Source organism: Anas platyrhynchos, chromosome Z (assembly GCF_047663525.1).
Source record: "Anas platyrhynchos isolate ZD024472 breed Pekin duck chromosome Z, IASCAAS_PekinDuck_T2T, whole genome shotgun sequence".
In the NCBI taxonomy this organism is placed as follows: domain Eukaryota; kingdom Metazoa; phylum Chordata; class Aves; order Anseriformes; family Anatidae; genus Anas; species Anas platyrhynchos.
The window spans coordinates 66,035,650-66,053,999 of record NC_092621.1 but is presented as its reverse complement, the minus strand read 5'-3'; the positions used below and the strand labels follow the sequence as shown (position 1 = coordinate 66,053,999).

Genomic DNA, 18,350 nt, shown 5'->3' with positions numbered 1-18,350 from the left:
AGAAAACTTAAGCTAAAAATGCTACAAGAAGATTTAAAAAAAGCTAAAAGAAACTTTTTTAAAAAATAAGAAAAAGCTAAGAGAAGTCTACAAGGCTAAAAGAAATAACCTAAAAAGAAAAAAACAAAAAAACAAAACAAAAAAAAAGAAGCCTAAAAAGCTTACAAAACGTAAAGACACCTAAAAAGGTGTTCGAAAAGGCCAAAAAAAAAAAAAAAAAAAAGCACAGAACAATCAGAACGACAAATACATAAATAAAGCAAAGCCCCCCCAGTGCCCCCAGCCCCCCCCCCCCCCCCCATTCCGCAGCGCCCCCTCCCCTCCCGCTCCCGCCGCCGGTCACGTGGCCCCGTCCCCGCGCCCCCTCCCCTCCCGCTCCCGCATTGTGACGCAGCGGCCGCCGCCCCGGGAGCCGCGGGGGGGGCGTGGCCAGGGGCGAGGAGGCGGCCGTGGGGGCGTGGCCATGCCGGGAGGGGGCGTGGCCGGGTCCCCCCGCGCGCCGTGCCGCGGAGGCGTCACCTGGGCCCGGCGCCGTCCCCATCACCCGGCGGCGGCCGTTGCGCGGCCGTTTAACGGCGCGGCGCGGGTGAGGTGAGGCGAGGCGAGGCGGGGCCGGGGCCGCCCTGTGGGGGCAGCGGGGAGGGGGCGGCGCTGGCCGGGGGGCTCGGAGCGGCACCGGCACCGGGAGCGGGAGCGGCACCGGGAGCTGAAGCTGAAGCTGAAGCTGAAGGAGGCGGCGGCCCCGCGGCGCCTTTCCCCGTCCGGCTCCGGCGTGGTTGTGGCGGGCGCTGCTGAGGGAGCCCCGGCCCGGGGAGCCCTCAGCCGGGCACCGGGTCCGCAGGGACCCCGCGGTGAGTAGCGGGGGAAGGCAGCGGGCGAGCAGGGCGGCTGAGCCCGAGCAGCTGCGGTTTGACCCGCCCGCTTGTCAGCAAGAAACTTGGGTCTCTCGCCGCTTGGTTCCACAACCAAATCGCGATTTTTTATTTATTTATTTTTTTTGCCTCTACAGATTCCCCCCCGGTTAACGCGCAGCATCCGTGCCCGGTGCGGAAAGGAATGACTTGCAGCGCTCCTCGCAAGGCGTGGTATGTTTCTCCGTCTGCACATTCCCCGGTGTCAAAAAACTGGCTTGGAGGCTGCTGCGTTTCACCCGGTCGCTGGTGATCCCGTCAGCCAGCAGATCCGTGAGGGTGTTGGGGTCTTTGTGATTTCTGATCTATGCCATTGGCTCAATGTGCAGCAAAAGGGGATGTGGCTTGCATCTGGCTGAGAGGGTGGGTAAAACAGGCATGTTTCAGGGGAAGGGGCCAGTGAAGAGTTATCTCCCAATCTGGGAAGCCTCCAAGGGACTGGCCTGTCAGACAGTAGCTGGTTTCAGTGGGTAGCCCAGTGTGGGCTACTCAAAATATTGTAGCTGGTATTGTAGCGTAAGGAGAAAGGTGGTTTTTCAGGTAAGGAAGTCATGTAGAAGGTGATAAACTAGGTAGGAATGGCTCCTGTCCTTAGCCGTGTTTTTTCTCTGAGGACGCACAATGATGCGGGAAGTATGACTTGATTTCTCTGGGACACAATTCTGAGCCTAGGAGCCACATGTGAAAGGTAGACCAGTTGGACGAGGTGATGAATGGTATCTTTGGAGATGCAGAACCTCCCCTGGGTACTGTGAAGAAGTGATGAGTAACTTATCATTCATTTTTTTCATGATCGGGGAACAAGGATCCCAAATATCTACATTCTTTGTAATCATATTTGGCAAGGCATCAGCAGAACTTCAAGGAGGTGTGAAGTCTCTCCTACTTCCCCACTGCTTCCCAGTTGTCCAGCCTTACTGGGAGCTGAAACCTGTCCCCACACAAAACCCTGTAGTACAAGGTGGCCGTGGTATTTTGGGATCACTTCTTCTTCCCAAGCAAACCTGATGTGGGATACTGCCCACGGTGGTACCATTCACCATCTCACACAGGACATCCCTGTTCTGTCTGCACTCATGGCAGCTTCATCCTGTGTGGACGTTTGCTTGATTAGAAGCAGGAAAGGGAAAGCGTGACAGCCTTGCTGCAGCTGCTTTAGTTTGTGTCCTCTGCAGCAGGGATGTTTGAGCAGCGCTGTCTGATGCTGTGGTGAGATGCCAGCAAGTTGCTGGAGTGCAGAGGCAGAAGCAGCCCTGCGTGGGACACACAACTGTGGTGGAGAACAGCACAGAAGATGTGTTGGGAATAGTGCGGGGGTGCTGGCACTCGTAGCAGTGGCATCATTTGGTGTCGCATGTACTTGGAGTGGTGACACCAGTGTGGGCGTACTGCACTTCTCAGTGCACAAGCACAAAGACCAGTAGTTCCAGCAGTCCTTGGGGAATGCAGTGCGTTATCTCCCCTCACTCTGTTTTTGGGTGTTTCAGCTGACCAGAAGGAATGTGCAGCAGAGCTCTGTTCCCATGGTCGGCTGTCTCTGATTACCTGCCTGAAGCTCCAGAAGCCATCTGTGAATCACTAGCACGGTTACAGGAAGGAGGAGGGAAAGAGAGAGGAAAACCTACCATTTTGATTTCAGTTTTATTTACGGCTTGGTTTTTAAATCCAATTTAAATAAATATTTTTTTGATTTATTTACGGAGAGAAAGTCTGTATCTTTTCTGGGTTACAGTTGAAACTGGCAGAACGGGAATCTTCTCCTCTTCCCTTATAAAGCCATGTTAATTGCTGTTAAGTGAAAGAATACTTCTCTTTTTTTTTTTTTTTTTGGGGGTGGGGAGGTTAAAGTTTTTTGTAAGAAGCCAGTTTGCCAATGTTTTGCTGTGTTTTACCTAGAAAATAGAGGTTTTATACAGTTGGTGTATATTTTCACTGTCAAGATGAAAAATATGGTAAGAAAGCATTGGGAATTAATAGATTTTGGAAGGGTGTGTAGCCATTCTTTTCACTCATCAGAATAGGCTCATAGCTAAACCAAGGGAAATAATCCTGAGATAATTGGCAAGAGGACTTGCAAGAAGGTTGTGTCCAGGCTTGCTCTTTTTCTGGCAGATATATCGGCTTCTCAAAGGAGGCAGAGAAGATAGGCTTACATGGAGCAGGTGCATAGTAACACAAGGGAATATCTCTTTCAATGCAAACGTAGCTGTGCAATAGATTTGTGTGCACAATGGAATGAACTGGGGAACCATGAGGATAAACACATACATCACATACCTTGTTGATTTAAGGTCCCAGGAGAGTTTTTAACCAATGGGGGAAAAATAATTAATTAATTGTTCCAGTAGAAATATCACCTGCTGCTTACCTGTCTGAGTCAGAACTGTAAGCTCATCTTCCAAAGTTATAAGTGATTCTGAGGTGTGGAAATCTCTCAGTTATTAAAGAGAAGTACAAATTAGGTGTCCTAGCTTGGCAGCTGTGACAGTCATTCATTAGGTATACTTTCTTGTATATTAAGGAGCATTTATGAAAGCTTATTTTGAATATGAACTTGGCCTATTTGCACTTCATATAGAATTATTGAGTAACGCTTGAAAATGTATTTTTCTGGTTAAAATGCTGCATTAGCTGTGTAAGGTTTGCCCCAAGCATTTCCTTTCCAGTTCCGTTTCCTCCCCAGTTCTTGATTGCAGTTGAAATGCTGGCATTATTTTTCTTTGTTTATACCGCAGAAAAAGGCATTGTCTCACTTATCTTTTAAACTCAATACAATGTATTGCATGACCTCTCCTTGTGTATAAATCCCTCCCTCCCCATCTGTTCTATTGTTACTCTATCAGTTTGGAACTTGTCCTTTAAAATGAAATTATAGTCAGGAACTTAACACTTCCCTTCAACTCTACCATTTTAGCAATCTGTGTTTACATCTGTGCTGCATAGCTTTCTTGCATGTGCATGACAACACTATGCACATGATTATAATTTGGAGTTATGCTGCCCTGCTGGTTATTCATCCATAAGGTCTTTTGTGGGATCTGGCTGTAATGGTGGGCATTTTTCTTAAAAATGGGAAAAACCTTTAACTATCCAGACTAACAACATAAAACTGCTGGCGTGTTTCAACATGCATGTACATATCTCATGTTCTCTTTCATAAAATACAAACGTAAATATTCTGCCTTTTGTATGCTACACTGTCAGTTCCAGTTGTAGTCACAGTAGTAAATTTATAAAAAGCCTAAGAATTACTTTTGATTTGGCCCAAGATTTTGAATATTAAAGCTTTCACCATGATGAGAGATTTATGTGAATGTTTGTAAGTGCTGTGTCCAAGATTTAATTTTTTAAAAAAAAGAGAGAGAGAGAGAACAAAGCACAACTAGGAAATACGGTGCATTCAGAAGCAGAAGAGTACTAGCAAGGTAAATAGGCTGTATGTCATACTCTTTGACCCGCAATTCTGTTGTGCTTAGGCTAGACATTTGATTATTTTTTCCCCCATTTGTGCATTCAGGTAGTCCTAAGATGTATGTACTAATTGCATTGAATATTAGGAAATTGTCATTCTAGTAACTCACATGTTGAGCGCTGGATAGAGCACAATATTTGCGCTTGTTGCTAGGACATGGGCATAAATTTACCTTTAATAACAGAATGGAATCACTACGAAATGGAGTTATACTTAAAAAAAATAATTATTTGCTTTTGATTAACCTAAACCAGACTTTAAATTAGGGGTGAAGGATTTTTATGATGGATAAATGTAAGCAAATGTGAATACATTCTGCAATCTTGAGCTCTGTCAATGTTTTTTAGCTTTATATCTGTAGAACCCTGGACCCTCTGGCTAACATCAGCGATGTCTAAATTAACGGGCAGTCTTCTGGCAGATGTGAACAAAGAGGAGCAATGTACCTAAGAAACGAGCAACAGGTTAGACAAAGGAGGATTCAGCTGTTCACTGCCCATTTGAATATGATACACTCTATAACATCTTGATGCAGTACTTCCTTACAGCAATTTGATAGCATAATTCTCAGAAGGCTGAGTTTGTTTCTATCGCTCCATATACATGCTTCTATTAATTATTCGTGTATGGCATCTTAGGGCACCCTTAGGAAAGGGAGAACCACCTCTTAAAGTCTAATTATGATAAGAGTAGTTTCTGTTTTGATTGAACAGGACAGATCTTGGAGAAGAAAAATGCTGGTACAGCAATTAGTCACAAGGTAAAATAGAACCAAATTTGTGATGCTCTGTTAGTGAGCATGTGGTGCTGTTCCAAAAATTAAATGTTGAAATCTGTGCATGTAGTTCAATATGTTCCTGTTAATGTTCATTTGTGCTAGTGTATCACGTTGTATCTTTGGTGAACGGTAATGATGCTACTTTTGGCATTAAATTCACTCTTTAGTTCTAGGTTCAGGAAGGCCTTGTTTACAAACAGCTCAATACAGCAGTTCTTCAGAAGAGTTTTGGGAGCACCATTATCTCAGAAATTAATATGAAATCATTACTTATTGTTCAGCATTATGAATGTGCTGCAGGCATATGTGACACAAATTTAGCAGTTTGAAAAGCTTTAATAATGTGTTTCTCTTCATACCGCATGTGCCAACTTAAGGTGTCATCTCCAAGACTGAGGAGAGGAATTAAACCCTCATCCACTTCCTCACAGTTGTTCCTGAAGGTCGCAGATGAAGCACATGAGCAAATAACGCAGTGGGACTGTATTTCTGCTCTTTACTGTGGTGTTCCCATTGCAGAGGAGTTAACTCACTACCTCTCTGCACTTCTTATTAAAGTTACCTCACAGAACAATCCTTGGGCAGCAGTGCTGCCCAAGCGTCTGGAGTTTTAGTTGTGACCATATGCTGTGATGCCTGGGTCTGAACAGCGAAGTGGAGCGTGGCCATGCGTGTGCTCAGGGCTTCTGCAGACAGACAGCAGCACCGGATTCTTATCCGTGTGCCCAAAACTTTCTGCTTTTCACTACCTCACTTCTTCCTGTGGTAAATTAGCCCTGATGTAATCCCTGCTGCTGTGAGTTGATTCCAACCAGAAGTGCTATTATCTGAGGCAACACTAGCTTGTTTGTCTTTGCACTCCCCTCTTAAGGCAACTAAGCATGCCTTAAGACTTAACACTTAGAAGTGTTCCTTCTTAACTCATGTTCTGGCTGTGATTTAGCAAAATGGGCACAAAATCTCCCTGGAGTGTATCACTCAGTATACAGGTTATGAATGTGTGTAAATCCTTCTGGTCACTTCTGGACAAACTGTCGTGAGCAGTCCTTGAGTGGCCTCTGTCTCCTTAGTGTTTGCCGCTCCCCATATGACAAACCACCGTTTGAGGGGATAAGGTCCTGAACTTAAAGGACTTTATCAACTGCTGGGTTCCTGCATTGCAGTAAGTTCTGCCTCTGTTAACAGCGATTATGGTTGAAAGCGTTATTGATGTCTTGATATGCTTCTGAAATAACTGGCCTTGAAACAGCAGATAACGAAAGTGCCTCCCTAGATTAGGATTTAGGCATCTGGCATTAGTCCTTTATGAAGATGAGTGAGCGCCATTTACACATAATACAGTTGCCTCCAGCTGCCTGGAGAGTATAATAGTATCTCTGCATTACACACTAAAACTGGCTGAGTCACTGTACCTGAACATTTGGATTAATCTGTCCTGACTCTGGCCAAGAAAGGCCAACCAGCAACTTCTCATGTCCTCCAGCAGTTCAAGGAAAGCAAGTCGTGTTAAGAGAGATCATGCCCTGCTGATACAATTTAGTAAAATGGACACTCTCTCAAGCATGTGTTCCTCATCAGGTCCCATATGCTTTACACTATGTTCCCAGGCTTTTCTTTTTGCAAATGCAGTTTTTAGATGAATGTATCTACAGTAGCACATTTTTCTGGATGTGTCTACGCTGCAAGTGAGTAGCGTGACTGCAGCTTCATGTGGACAGATCTGTACTACTTAGGAGCAGATGATGACAAAGCTGACAGTGACTACAAGAGTTCTCAGAAAAGGAAAAAAGCAAAACAAGCTGAAAAGGTCCAAGGTCCAAAAAAGGTCCTCCCTCCTCCACTGAAGAAGTTTAAATTGGACACTAAGAGGAATTTCTTCCAGGGGAGGGTTGTCAAGCATTGGAAGGTGTTGCCCGAGGGAGTGGTGGCGTCTCCATCCCTGGCAGTATTTGAGAGGCGTGTGGACATGGCAGTAAGGGACATAGTTTAGTGGTGGGACTTGGTAGGTCACGCTGATGGTTGGACTTGATGATCTTTTCCAAACTAGATGATCTTGTAATTCTACCTTTAATGTATAAATGGTTTGAAGACATGCCAGCCTAGATGTAAGAGCAGGCTGTCCAGCCCTTCCAGACAGATCATTAAGCCATGCTGATGGCCGCTTTCATCTGTCCTCACTGCTATTTTTAACTGTGCTGTCTAGATTAGCACTACCATGGATACTCCTGCACATGTTGAAATCAATTCATGACTTCATGCCCACTACTTCTCTGCTATGTTGTCTGTGGATGCTCTGCATCTGCATGTGTGTCCCTTACTCTTTGCACTGATACTGTCTAATTTTCTTTTCCACTGATTTTAGTTGTTTATTTTGGAATTCCTTTGCAGGGAATTATAGGGAGAGCACCAAAAGATAGCAGAGACTTCTGGCAATGTTCCACTACAAAATTCATGTTATAGTCCATTTTCCAAGTTAGATTATTTAGCTCAGCCTTAACCTCCAGTCCCAGGTCACAGGTTTTTCCAAGAGGTAAAATCAATACAAGAGACCGGATTGACAGAGCAATGTCAGAAAGCTATCATTGTATAATATTCTACATGAAAGCATTGAATTTAGAGCAGAATTATATGAAAAAAAAATATAATTTTTGTGAAAAATATCAGTTACTACAGTAATGTGGCTACTTGTGAATCTACATAAAACACATTTGTTACCATATATACAACACTGTATGTCTTTTTTGAAAGGACTTGCATATTCAACAGAAGGTGTTGTTGTGTAAGTATCTTTTTTTTTTTTTTTTTTTTAAATATATATTTCAAGGAAGAGCCCTGCCCTGCTGAGCTTTCCTTGAAAATTTTATTTTATTTTATTATGGGTGTAATAATGATTATTTCTTTACTTTGTCAGATTAATTAAGTTAATCCACAGCCTTCTCAATGAAATGTGCTTCCACTTAAGGTAGAGAGAGCAAAGTTTGGCAGCAGCAAGTGTACTTCCACATTAAACTCTAGTAATTTTTATTCAGAAATATACTTCCCTTCTGACTTAAAAGCAAACAAACAAAAAGCAACAGAAAACAACAAAAATGATCTGTATCTAGGGATATAGTCTGAAAAGATCTGTTGACTGTCAGTTTCTTTTTACTGTGTAATTTCCATATTATTTAACTAAGACCCTTAGAAAAGATGGCTTGAAAACTGAGGTTAGGACGTAAAAAGATGTTTTCATGCAAGTTTTTTCATGCCATGAAAATATTTCACATTAAAGTGAGTATTGTCAGACAAAGAGGAGTACAAAATAGACTCTAACAAGGCATATGTTTCTGTGACATGAGGCATGTTGTAGAAGAATAAGGTGAAGCTGAGCGTTTCAGCCTGGTGGAATGTTGCACTTACTTATCTGCCAAGAAAATATTTTGTCTCTGGATAAATGATTGTACTGAAATAAATACTCATCTTTCCTTAAGTGGACGTACTTTCCTTAAGTATTTTCCTTAATACTTATCTTTTCCTTAAAAAAATAAAAAAAGCACTATGGTCGTACTTGATGCCCTCCAGAGGAAAATGCTTTGGTAGATTGGATGGAGCACAAGATGTAAGCATATACCTGCTAAGTCTGATTGTAGCACTAGGGGACCTTGAATGAGTTATCTTAAGCTTTTCACTTATCCTTCTGTAAAATGAGGAGAAAATGTATTTGGGAACCGGGGTAATAGAATTGTTTATGGCAGTATCATTTTGTAATATGGAAATCTAACATTACCTATTATTTTGCATTACGAAAAAGATTTAGCCCTTTCCTGAACAGCACCAGCACCTTCACGGTTTGAAGGTGCTACAGTTTGAGTACATTACCTGTGGGGTGCTTTGTCTTCTTCATTCCCCTTACTCATCCTGCATAATGCTACAGGAGCCCTCCTGCAGGATGGTGCTCTACACACAAAGCTGGCTATGTGCTGGTAGAAAACTCGGTGTTTCGTTGCAGGTGAAGCTCCTGAGGAAAAAACAGCCATCATTGGAAATCACATAAATAGGTAGAAGATGTGTTAGTTACAAAATTGGGTGCTCTCAAATTAAAAACAAAACAAAACATGAGAGAGAGGGTTTACTGTGCCAGTTTGTGCTGCCCTCACTCTCCCTCCTTTTGGCAGGTTGCATAGTGGTCAGGGATGTTTAACAGGTATCTTGACTCATTTGACAGGGGAGCTGGCAAGCGCACAGATAATGGGCAAGGAAGCACTGTGCAATAAAGAGATGTCATTGTAATTAATACAGACAAGGCAACATTGACCAGTCTGTGTCCCTGCCTCTGTGGTGGTGGTCTTGTATGATGCTAAGCAAGAAACCCAATTTATTATGTGGCAGGTGGCCACAAAACCTGTATGCTGTCACATTCAGGTTGCCTAAATTAAGTCTCTTGGGTGTTTGCTATGTAAAGGAAATGAACTGCAGTGAGAGCTGTCTCCCATTTCTGGCAGTGATCAACACGGTGTGGAGATACAAACAGATACACAGGAAATGTTATATGCCGTTTCTGATCCTATCCCTTCTAGTGCACTATTCTGTGGCTTCATATAAGTCCCTTTGTCTCTGTTTCTAGTTTCTAGATGGGGTCAATAATGCTTTATTATCTTTTAATGGAGATTGTGGATGAATTAACAACTGCGGGTGAGATAACTGGACAATACTGATGTGCATCCTTTAAAATGCTGTGAAGATGTAAATGATCTTCCATTCAGTTTAGGTCTCAGACAAACTAAAATAAGCAAGACTTGGCTAGGTGAATGCTGGAAGAGGGAAAGAAGAAATGAAAATAGCTTCCTGATTTTCTGAATAGCTTTGGTTGTGCCCTGTATGAGGCACGTATCCCTTTGAAAAACACTAAAGTGTGATAATTCTGTTAGACTATATCAAAGTCAATATGAGTAAAGGATTGTCCCAAATGCACACATTATTTAATATGGTAGGTTTGGATGTGGTGACATTTATTAATTAAATTTCAGTTTTGAAACTATGTTAAATTTTTAGAGGATTTTAAGAATCCGTAAAAGAAGACACTACTAAAGTACAGCTTAAAATAATAGCAATACTTCTACAGTTAGAATTTATTTTTGTTATAGTTCTAATGTCTGTACCTCTGAGTGTCAATATTATGTTGTACCTGCTGCCCATATGGTTTAAAACAAGTAGTATTCGTAGCAGTGGAGCAGTACTTTATCATAACACAGCACTGTATAATTGCAGAAGTGCAGTGGCAGTCTATTTCCAATTATTCTAATTAAAAAAGAGCCAGGACAGTTTAAGAAGACTACTTCCTGATCTCAGGGGCACACATATCTCTCAAGAATAATTTGGCTGTTCATTTCTGAATTTTCCAATTTCTATGAAACTACTGGTTTGACTTCTAATAATTTTAATCTGCAACATCATAGGCTCTGTTCAAGGAGTAGAATGTGAAAAAATGTTTACGTTTTTTGTCCTTTGTCCATTTTAATTTTATCAAAATGAAGACATTTGCATAGACGTTAATGGTCAAGTTCCAGGGTTAATTGTTGGAAATGAATGCCTTGATTTGTGGTAAAATTGTTAAACGGTTTTCAAAAGTACACATTTATTTTAAAAGTATGTACCTGTAGTAATACATGCATACAACCAAATTTATGTAATTCATTCTGTAGTCTCAAATGAAAGCGGGGTGGTCTAAGTAACAAGAAAAGTGAGTTTTTGTGGAAAAGCTTTCAACTTCAGAGTTTGGGTTGGTTTTCTGTTTGGTTTCTTTTTGTTTTGTTTTGGCTCTGGCCACAGTATACTTAGATACATGCTTTGCATAATGTGCCCTTCCTGAGGCTGACTCATTTACCAAATATAAGTGTATTGCTGGTTACTCACCAGTGCACCAGATCCCAGCTGAGAGCAAAGCCCACTTTACATCACTGGGACATTTCTCTTTGCATTTGAAGTACAGTCTGTATCTGCATGTACTCTTGGTTGGCAGAGTTTAACTGCTGAACATCCTGGTGAATTTCAGCATGCAAGTGATGGGTCAGTAGACATGATTCTCCAAAGGTTGTTGGTTTTGTTTGCTTGTTTTGTTGATTTTTTGTTGTTTTTGTTTTTAAAAGGTATGTGTGTGTGAAGAATTGGTAATAGAGTATAGAGAACAGAGTGGGAAAGTGGTTTGGCCTCGGCCAGGTAGCAGAGAAAGACTCCTTTAGCATGTGAGCAGTGCAGTGCATGGGCTCTGTGCAAACAGTGGATACACTCCACATACTGTGACCATTGAATGGAATGTTACTTACATAGGAGTTTTCCCTTGAATTTATAATTAAAGCTTATATGAAGCAAAAAAACTGTCATGGAACTAAATTCAGGATATATATATATTGGCAGGCAAATATAAATGAGGCAAGCTCTAAATTACTGATTTTTAATACAGCGTTTGAATGTTATAAACTTAAGAGAGTACCATTTGGCATTAGTACTTTCCCAAGATATTTCTAAAAGTAATTGAACAGACCACTATGGGACTACAGGGTGTTGAAATTCTAATGGATGATTATTGAATTGAGCTGAGGAATTTTAATGAGAAAATGAAAGATGTAGGAAAGTGTTTGAAAAAAAAAAAAAACCTTTTTCTGATCTTAAAAATAATTATAATAGTAATGAAAAAAACATATCCTAAAGATGCTGTCAGCATTCAAAATATGTTGAGCAATGATATCTCACATTACTTGGTTTATTGAAACAACAGTTATAGATGAAATGTGTTCTTCAGTGAAAAAAGAAGCTTAGGAAGATTTATGGGGATAGTGTACTGATTAAATTAGTTCCATATTTTTCTGTGATCAGGGCCACTGTGGAAGATAAGTTGAATAAGGGTGTTGCATGGCACTAAGGAGACAAACAAAAGTCAGGATGTGAATATCATGTCATGAAATGGCAGTGTCAGACACTATGACTTAGCTGAACTGATTTTACTGACTGTAGAAATATCTTCTGTACAGTTGCTACTGCAGTGCTTGAGCCCCCAGTGCTTCTGCCATTGATTCAGTGGAAGAAGGAGAGACCTGAATTTCTGATGTTAAATGAGAGTGCAATGAGTCACATCTGCTCTATAAAGCCATTGACACAGAATTCCCCACCTCCCCCCAGACCAACACATGGCTTGGAAAGACTGAGTTCTGCTATGCTTGATTTCATCCTAACGTGAGCGCTGGAGCCTACATTAGCCGTGGTACTTGAAATAAGCCCTTTGCTGCTCCATCTTATTTTGGAGCCAAGTGTCTGATTCCTGGTGGATGCCATTGCTAGGGTGTATTATTTTTGGATTTTGCACGAGAGCTAGGCTACCAAAAGAAGGCATCTTTTTTTATTTCTGTAGCTCATGAACTTGCAACAGCTCTACAGAATATCCATATTCATTACCTTTGCCAAATACTTAAGAAGTTACGGACGTTTTTACAGCACAGTACTTTTCAAATTGTACCTGGAGTACTATTAGACTACTGTTAAAACAAAATGTCATGCATATTTCTATGTATCCCTTTCTTCTGGAGTTGATTGGGAACGATGTGCCACCATTAATTTTCTCGGTGTTACATTCAATTTTCCTGAAAATTCATGCTTCTGAAGTTTTGCTTAAGGAAATATCGCCATGCTCACACACGCTTTCTCATGTAGTATTTCTTTACTTTGGTAAAGTTTTATGTTGTTGTGGAATGGTGATACATCGGCTATGCACTTCTAGCAGCTGTTGAGGGTGTAGTGGTTGAATTTTCATTTTCCTGTGTTTTTCATACAAGGAAGTCACACTTGTTGTCTTGACTAAAGGTCTATGGTGCATTATGGGACTTGATGTGGAATGTGTAAGAGGAGCAAAGCAAGACTGTGTTGGCATTCAGATAGTTAACTCCCTCTTATTTGGCACTGTTACTAAATAGCTGCCCAAAGCTCTGCTGTTTCTTTGCTTGCATTGGGAGAGTACCCATGGCATCAAACAACTCAGTTCCGTCAGCTGATACCCGAATTGCCATTTAGTAGTTTGCTTCCTGAATTAAGGAAAATAAATAAGCATTATCTTTAATGTGGAGTGTGCTGTATTTCAGTCACTAGTGTTCTTTGAAATAATGAAGTGAACTGCAAATAGTCTTGACCTGAAATAGAACAACATTTTATGCCTCTGTTCCAGTGTTCCAAGCAACCATGACTTGATTCATATAAGTCTTTGGTTCAGTCTCAAATCTAAGTTTAATGGAGGATTTACAGAAATGTTGAACAGCACTAGTACTTGTACATGATTGATGCAGTGTTCTATATATATTTTACAGTTCTGTATTATAAATTATTTGGTGTTTTAGTATTAAAAACAGATGACAACCTATAGCTTTAGTACTATGTATGCATAGAAGATGGATAAATACCCATACATACTCTTTGTATTTGATTGTTGAACCCCTATGCTATATTAAAATGTATTATTCATTTCTGCCAACAGCCATGAGTCAGTGGAAAATAATGAGCGCAATCATTTGAAAAATGCGCATTCACAATTTGCTTGTATTCATCTCAAAGTTCAGACTGCAGATGTGTAACCATTCATTTTACTGTTCTCAGTGATGCGTGTAAGCCTCTAGAGTATTCACATTTATGAACTTCCTGCATTGCCATTGGTATTTAAAGTAGAGCAGATAGGTAACATGAAATAAAATTTATTTGTGCCATACACAGAATTTACTGATATAAGAGGTTGTTAGTTCAGCAACTATATTTTCACTTGTAAAGTCATAAATTCAATTTTTAGTGGGCTTTTTCTAGTAATCACAAATGTGTTGGCTTCTCCCCCCCACCTTCCCCCCTCAAAGGAGTCACACTTTGGAGGAGAAAGTGTTGTGTTTTTTTTCTTTTTAATTTCCCCCCCCCCCCCCCCTTAAATTCTGCAGGAATTGAAGAAAAAAACAGATGGAATACCTTTTAAGCTCACTTTGTTAAGCCTTTTTTTTTTTTCCTTCAAATTTCACATTTCTAAAACGGAAGAATTGAATTTTTAATTCCTGATATTTCTGCTCAATCACAGTTTTCCAGGGAAAGCTTTATTGTATGCAATCATCCAATCTGTATGCAAATATGTGATTTCAACCTGGATTTATTGTTAGTATTAAATTATGGATATTCAGAACGAACGTGTTTGAAGACTACTTTGGGTAGCTCTGCTTACAAAAATACTTCTAAAGCACAGAGGATATACAATGAACTAGTTACTAGTTGCCCAATTGAAATGTGAGATTTTGTATATTCAATGCTCCTAAATGTATCAGTGGCAGATTTCTCACCCTTATGCGTGTTCTGCTTTATTACTGATTGATCCAGATTTTGCTTCTGGTCTAAATTATTCATAGCTTGACAGGAAATGTACTTTTTTTCCTTTGGTTCAGTTGTTTTTGTTTAGTTTTGCTCCATTCATTGACCTTACTGTTTTTATTCACCACTTCTATAAGAAAAGAAAAAGCCATTCTGTAGGCCTCCTTAACAGAACTGCTTTTTACATGTTATTGAAATCTTGCAATTTCAGAGGTTGTTTTGCTTGTAGGGATAGTGCAGTGTGATTAATCATAAATTTAATCTTATGAGAACCTGCAAAAGAAAATAGTGCAGTATCAGCCGGTTGCTGTAATTTTGGCTCTTTAAGCAAGAGGTCAGGATCTAAGACAAAAATAAATCCGTCTTTTATAATTTTTATAACATGTTGAGATTGATGGCTGTGATGAGGAAGAATGTGAAACAATGTTTTAACTACAGGTATCATGTAATACTATGTTCCCTAAGTGTATTTTAGATTTCCAACTGCAACATGAAAAATGCAAGTTTCGCTAGGACCAACAGACTCAAAAATTCTTTTGCCCTATATGGAGAGGTTTAAAACAAACAGTATGCTTGAAAAATTATAGTACTTGCAAAATCTTTTAAAAATATTTGCAGATCACAAATTTTCCAAGACATGAGCCTCCTGGATGGCAGCATAATAAATAATTGGCTTTGAGGGAAATTACTTCCATAAAATTGAGAAAGTGAAAAACAAATTGCCAGTACTGTATTTACATCACTGTAATTCTGCAGAGAGAAGGAAGTTATTCTCTTTCTTGCTTTGAAGTCTAAATTTAGTTTATATTAAGAAAGCAATAGTTACCTTTTTTATTCCATACATCATTCTTGCCCTGTGGAATACTCTAAGGTGTCTTGTCCTGGCTGGGAGAGGTGGCGAAGCTGAACTGTCAGCCAATGCCAGAGCTGCTGTGTCCTTCACTGGTTGAAGCATGTGGATAATCAGAGGAAGCTTTTCAAAGTTCTGAACTGGAAAGCGGACGTATATCACCACATCTAGGGTCTCAGTTACCTTCCCCTGAGTTCAACTTTTGAGACTGGTTGATTTGGCATTTCTGTTTTGCAGGCTGGTAGGTGAATCTCGGTTATATTAGTGGCAAATCCTTCCTGGTTGTTCAGTGTAAATCTGAATTCTAGGCTCTGTAGTACATTAAACATTGCATGATATTAAGTGAAATACTTGTCATGTGCACTCTTGGTTTCCATATATACACAAGTACACAACAGTGTGTTTTCTGTCCTAGTGGGCCTGCCAGCTGATTCTGAAAGAGCACATGGATCTTATTTAGATTCAGTTTCCACATCATGGAAATAACTGCTTAAAAGGTTCTGCTACATTTTTAGAGAATTTGTACAAGCTTTAACTAACTTGCAGGCAAATAGGATGTTCAGTCATCTTGCAGGAAAAAATGTGGTTTAGTAAGTGGTTTTGGTGATGAGCTCTGTCACCATTTGAATAGTGACAGGGGACATTACAATCTTTAGCAGTTCCAGTTTTACTGAAGTGACCTCGTATTGAAACTGTCCCACAAGTCATAAGCTTAGTAATTTCTTTGTGTGAATCTCCAGCACCCTGCATGTGTGCAAAGCTCAGTTTCTCATCTGCATTTGCAAATGTGTTGGATCTTCAACTGTTTGAACAACTGAAGAGGGTAAAATTCTTCATAAATGGTCAGAGCATTGAGAACTTGGCTGTTAGAGATGAACTCTATTTTGGGACCACAATTTCTGTGGTGTGTGGAGGATGACTTCCTGACACAGGTGGTGATTGAGCCAACTAGGGAAATTTTCCCACCCAACCTATTATTGGCAATTACTGAAGGACTTTTGGGTGTTGTGATGACTGGAGGTTGTCTTGGGCATGGCAATCCTGAAATGATAGTTTTCACTCTTTGGTGAAGTAAGGAAGGTGGTTAGCAGACTTTGGCCTATTTACAGACTTGGTTGACAGAGTCCCTTTGTGAGGTGGTTCAGGAAGCCCAGATCTTCTTCAACAAAACCTTAATGGTAAAGGAGTAGGCTATCACAGTGCACTGAAAGTCAAGCTGGCAGGGGAGAAGACCAGCCTGGATAAACAGAGAGCTTCTTCAGGAGCTCATGAAGAAAAAGAGTTTATGAACTGTAGAAAAAGGGGCAGGCAACTCAGGAGGATGATAGAGTTGTCATGAAGTTGTGTGGGGAGAAAACGAGAAGGGCCAAAGCCCACCTAGAACTCAGTTTGGCTAGTGCAATAAAAGACAACAAAAATGCATTTATAAATACATCAATAGCAAAGGAGAGATTAAGGTGAATGTCCATCCTTTATTGGATGTGAGGTGAAACAGTGATGGAAGCTGAGAAGGCTGAGGTCCTTAGTGCCTTTTTTGCCTCTACCCTTTCTAGTAAGGCCAGTTATTCTTAGGGTACCCAGCCCCCAGAGTTGGAAGACAGTGACAGGGAGTGAGATGAAATTCCTATAATCCAGTGCAAAACTGTAAGTGACCTATTGCATCATTTGAATGTTCATATGTCTGTGGATCTGGATGGGATTCGTCCAAGGGTGCTGAAGGAGCTGGCAGAAGTGCTCACTGCTTGCAGTAATTTACCAGCTATCCCGTTGACTAGAGGTTAGCTAATGTGACACCAGTCTACAAGAAGGGCAGGAAGGAGGACCAGGGAATGGCAGGCCTGGCAGTCTGACCTTGGTACTGGGGAAAGTTATGGAGCAGATCATCTTGAATGTCATCATCCAGCATGCATGGGACAATTGAGCAATCAGATGCAGCCAGCATGGGTTTGTGGAAGGCAGATCCTGCTTGACTAACCTGATCTCACAGAATGGCCGAGGTTGGAAAGGACCTCTGAAGATCTTCTCTGACAAGATGATCCGCTTAGTGGATGTGGGAAAGGTAGTGGATGTTGTTTACTTGGACTTTAGCAAATCATTTGATACTATTTCCTACAGTATTCTCCTGGAGAATCTTGTTGCTCATGGCTTGGACAGGTGCACAGTTTGCTGGGTGAAGAACTGTCTGGATAGCTGGACTCAGAGTGCTAGTGAAGGGAGTTCAATCCACTCGACAGCCGGATACCAATGGCATCCCCTAGGGTTCAGTCTTGGGGCCAGCTTTGTTTAACATTTTAGTCACGGTCTGGGTGAGGGTATCAAGGGTATTCTCAGTAATGTTGTGGATGATAAGAACTGCAGGAGTGTCAATTTTCTAGAACTTAGGAAAGTTCTGCAGAAGGAGCTGACTAGGCTAGAGTCTAATCACATGGCATTCAACAAGGTTAAATGTTGAGTCCTGCACCTGGGTCGTAACAACCCCATGCAGTGGTATAGGCTTGGGGAAGAGTGGTTGGAAAATTGCCCAGGAGAAAAGGACTTTGGAGTGCTGGTTGATGACAGACAGCTGAACGTGAGCCAGCAGTGAGCCCAGGTGGCCAAGAAGGCCAACGGCATCCTGCCCTGCATCAGAAATAGTGTGGTCAGCAGGAACGGGGAGGTGATTGTTGCTCTGTACTTGGTACTGGTGAGACTACACCTTGAATACTGTATTCGTTTTTGGGCTCCTCACTACAAGAAGGACGTTGAGTTGTTCAAGCATATATAGAGAAAGGCAATGAAGCCGGTGAAGGGACAAGACAGCAAGAGTTAAGAGGACTGGCTGAGGGAACTGGGGTTGTTTAGTCTGGAGAAGAGGAGGCTGACGGGATACATCATCTACAACTATCTGAAAGGAGGCTGCAGCCAGGAGGCTTTTGTTTTTTTCTCTCAGGTCGCAAGTGATAGAAGATGAGGAAAGAGCCTCAAGTTTTACCAGGGGAG

General features: G+C 41.2%; 1 protein-coding gene across 5 annotated transcripts in view; it reads left to right on the top strand.

The window, feature by feature from the left end:
- The first annotated feature begins 432 nt into the window (after window positions 1-432).
- SNCAIP (synuclein alpha interacting protein) overlaps window positions 433-18,350 on the top strand; it is a 90,064-nt gene continuing 72,146 nt past the window's right edge. For 4 of the 5 annotated variants that reach the window (XM_072031009.1, XM_038170534.2, XM_038170530.2 and 1 more), the window contains exons 1-2: window positions 598-851; window positions 1,010-1,085. The gene's annotated coding sequence lies outside the window, so the exon portion shown is untranslated. The other variant, XM_038170531.2, reaches the window with a different exon arrangement.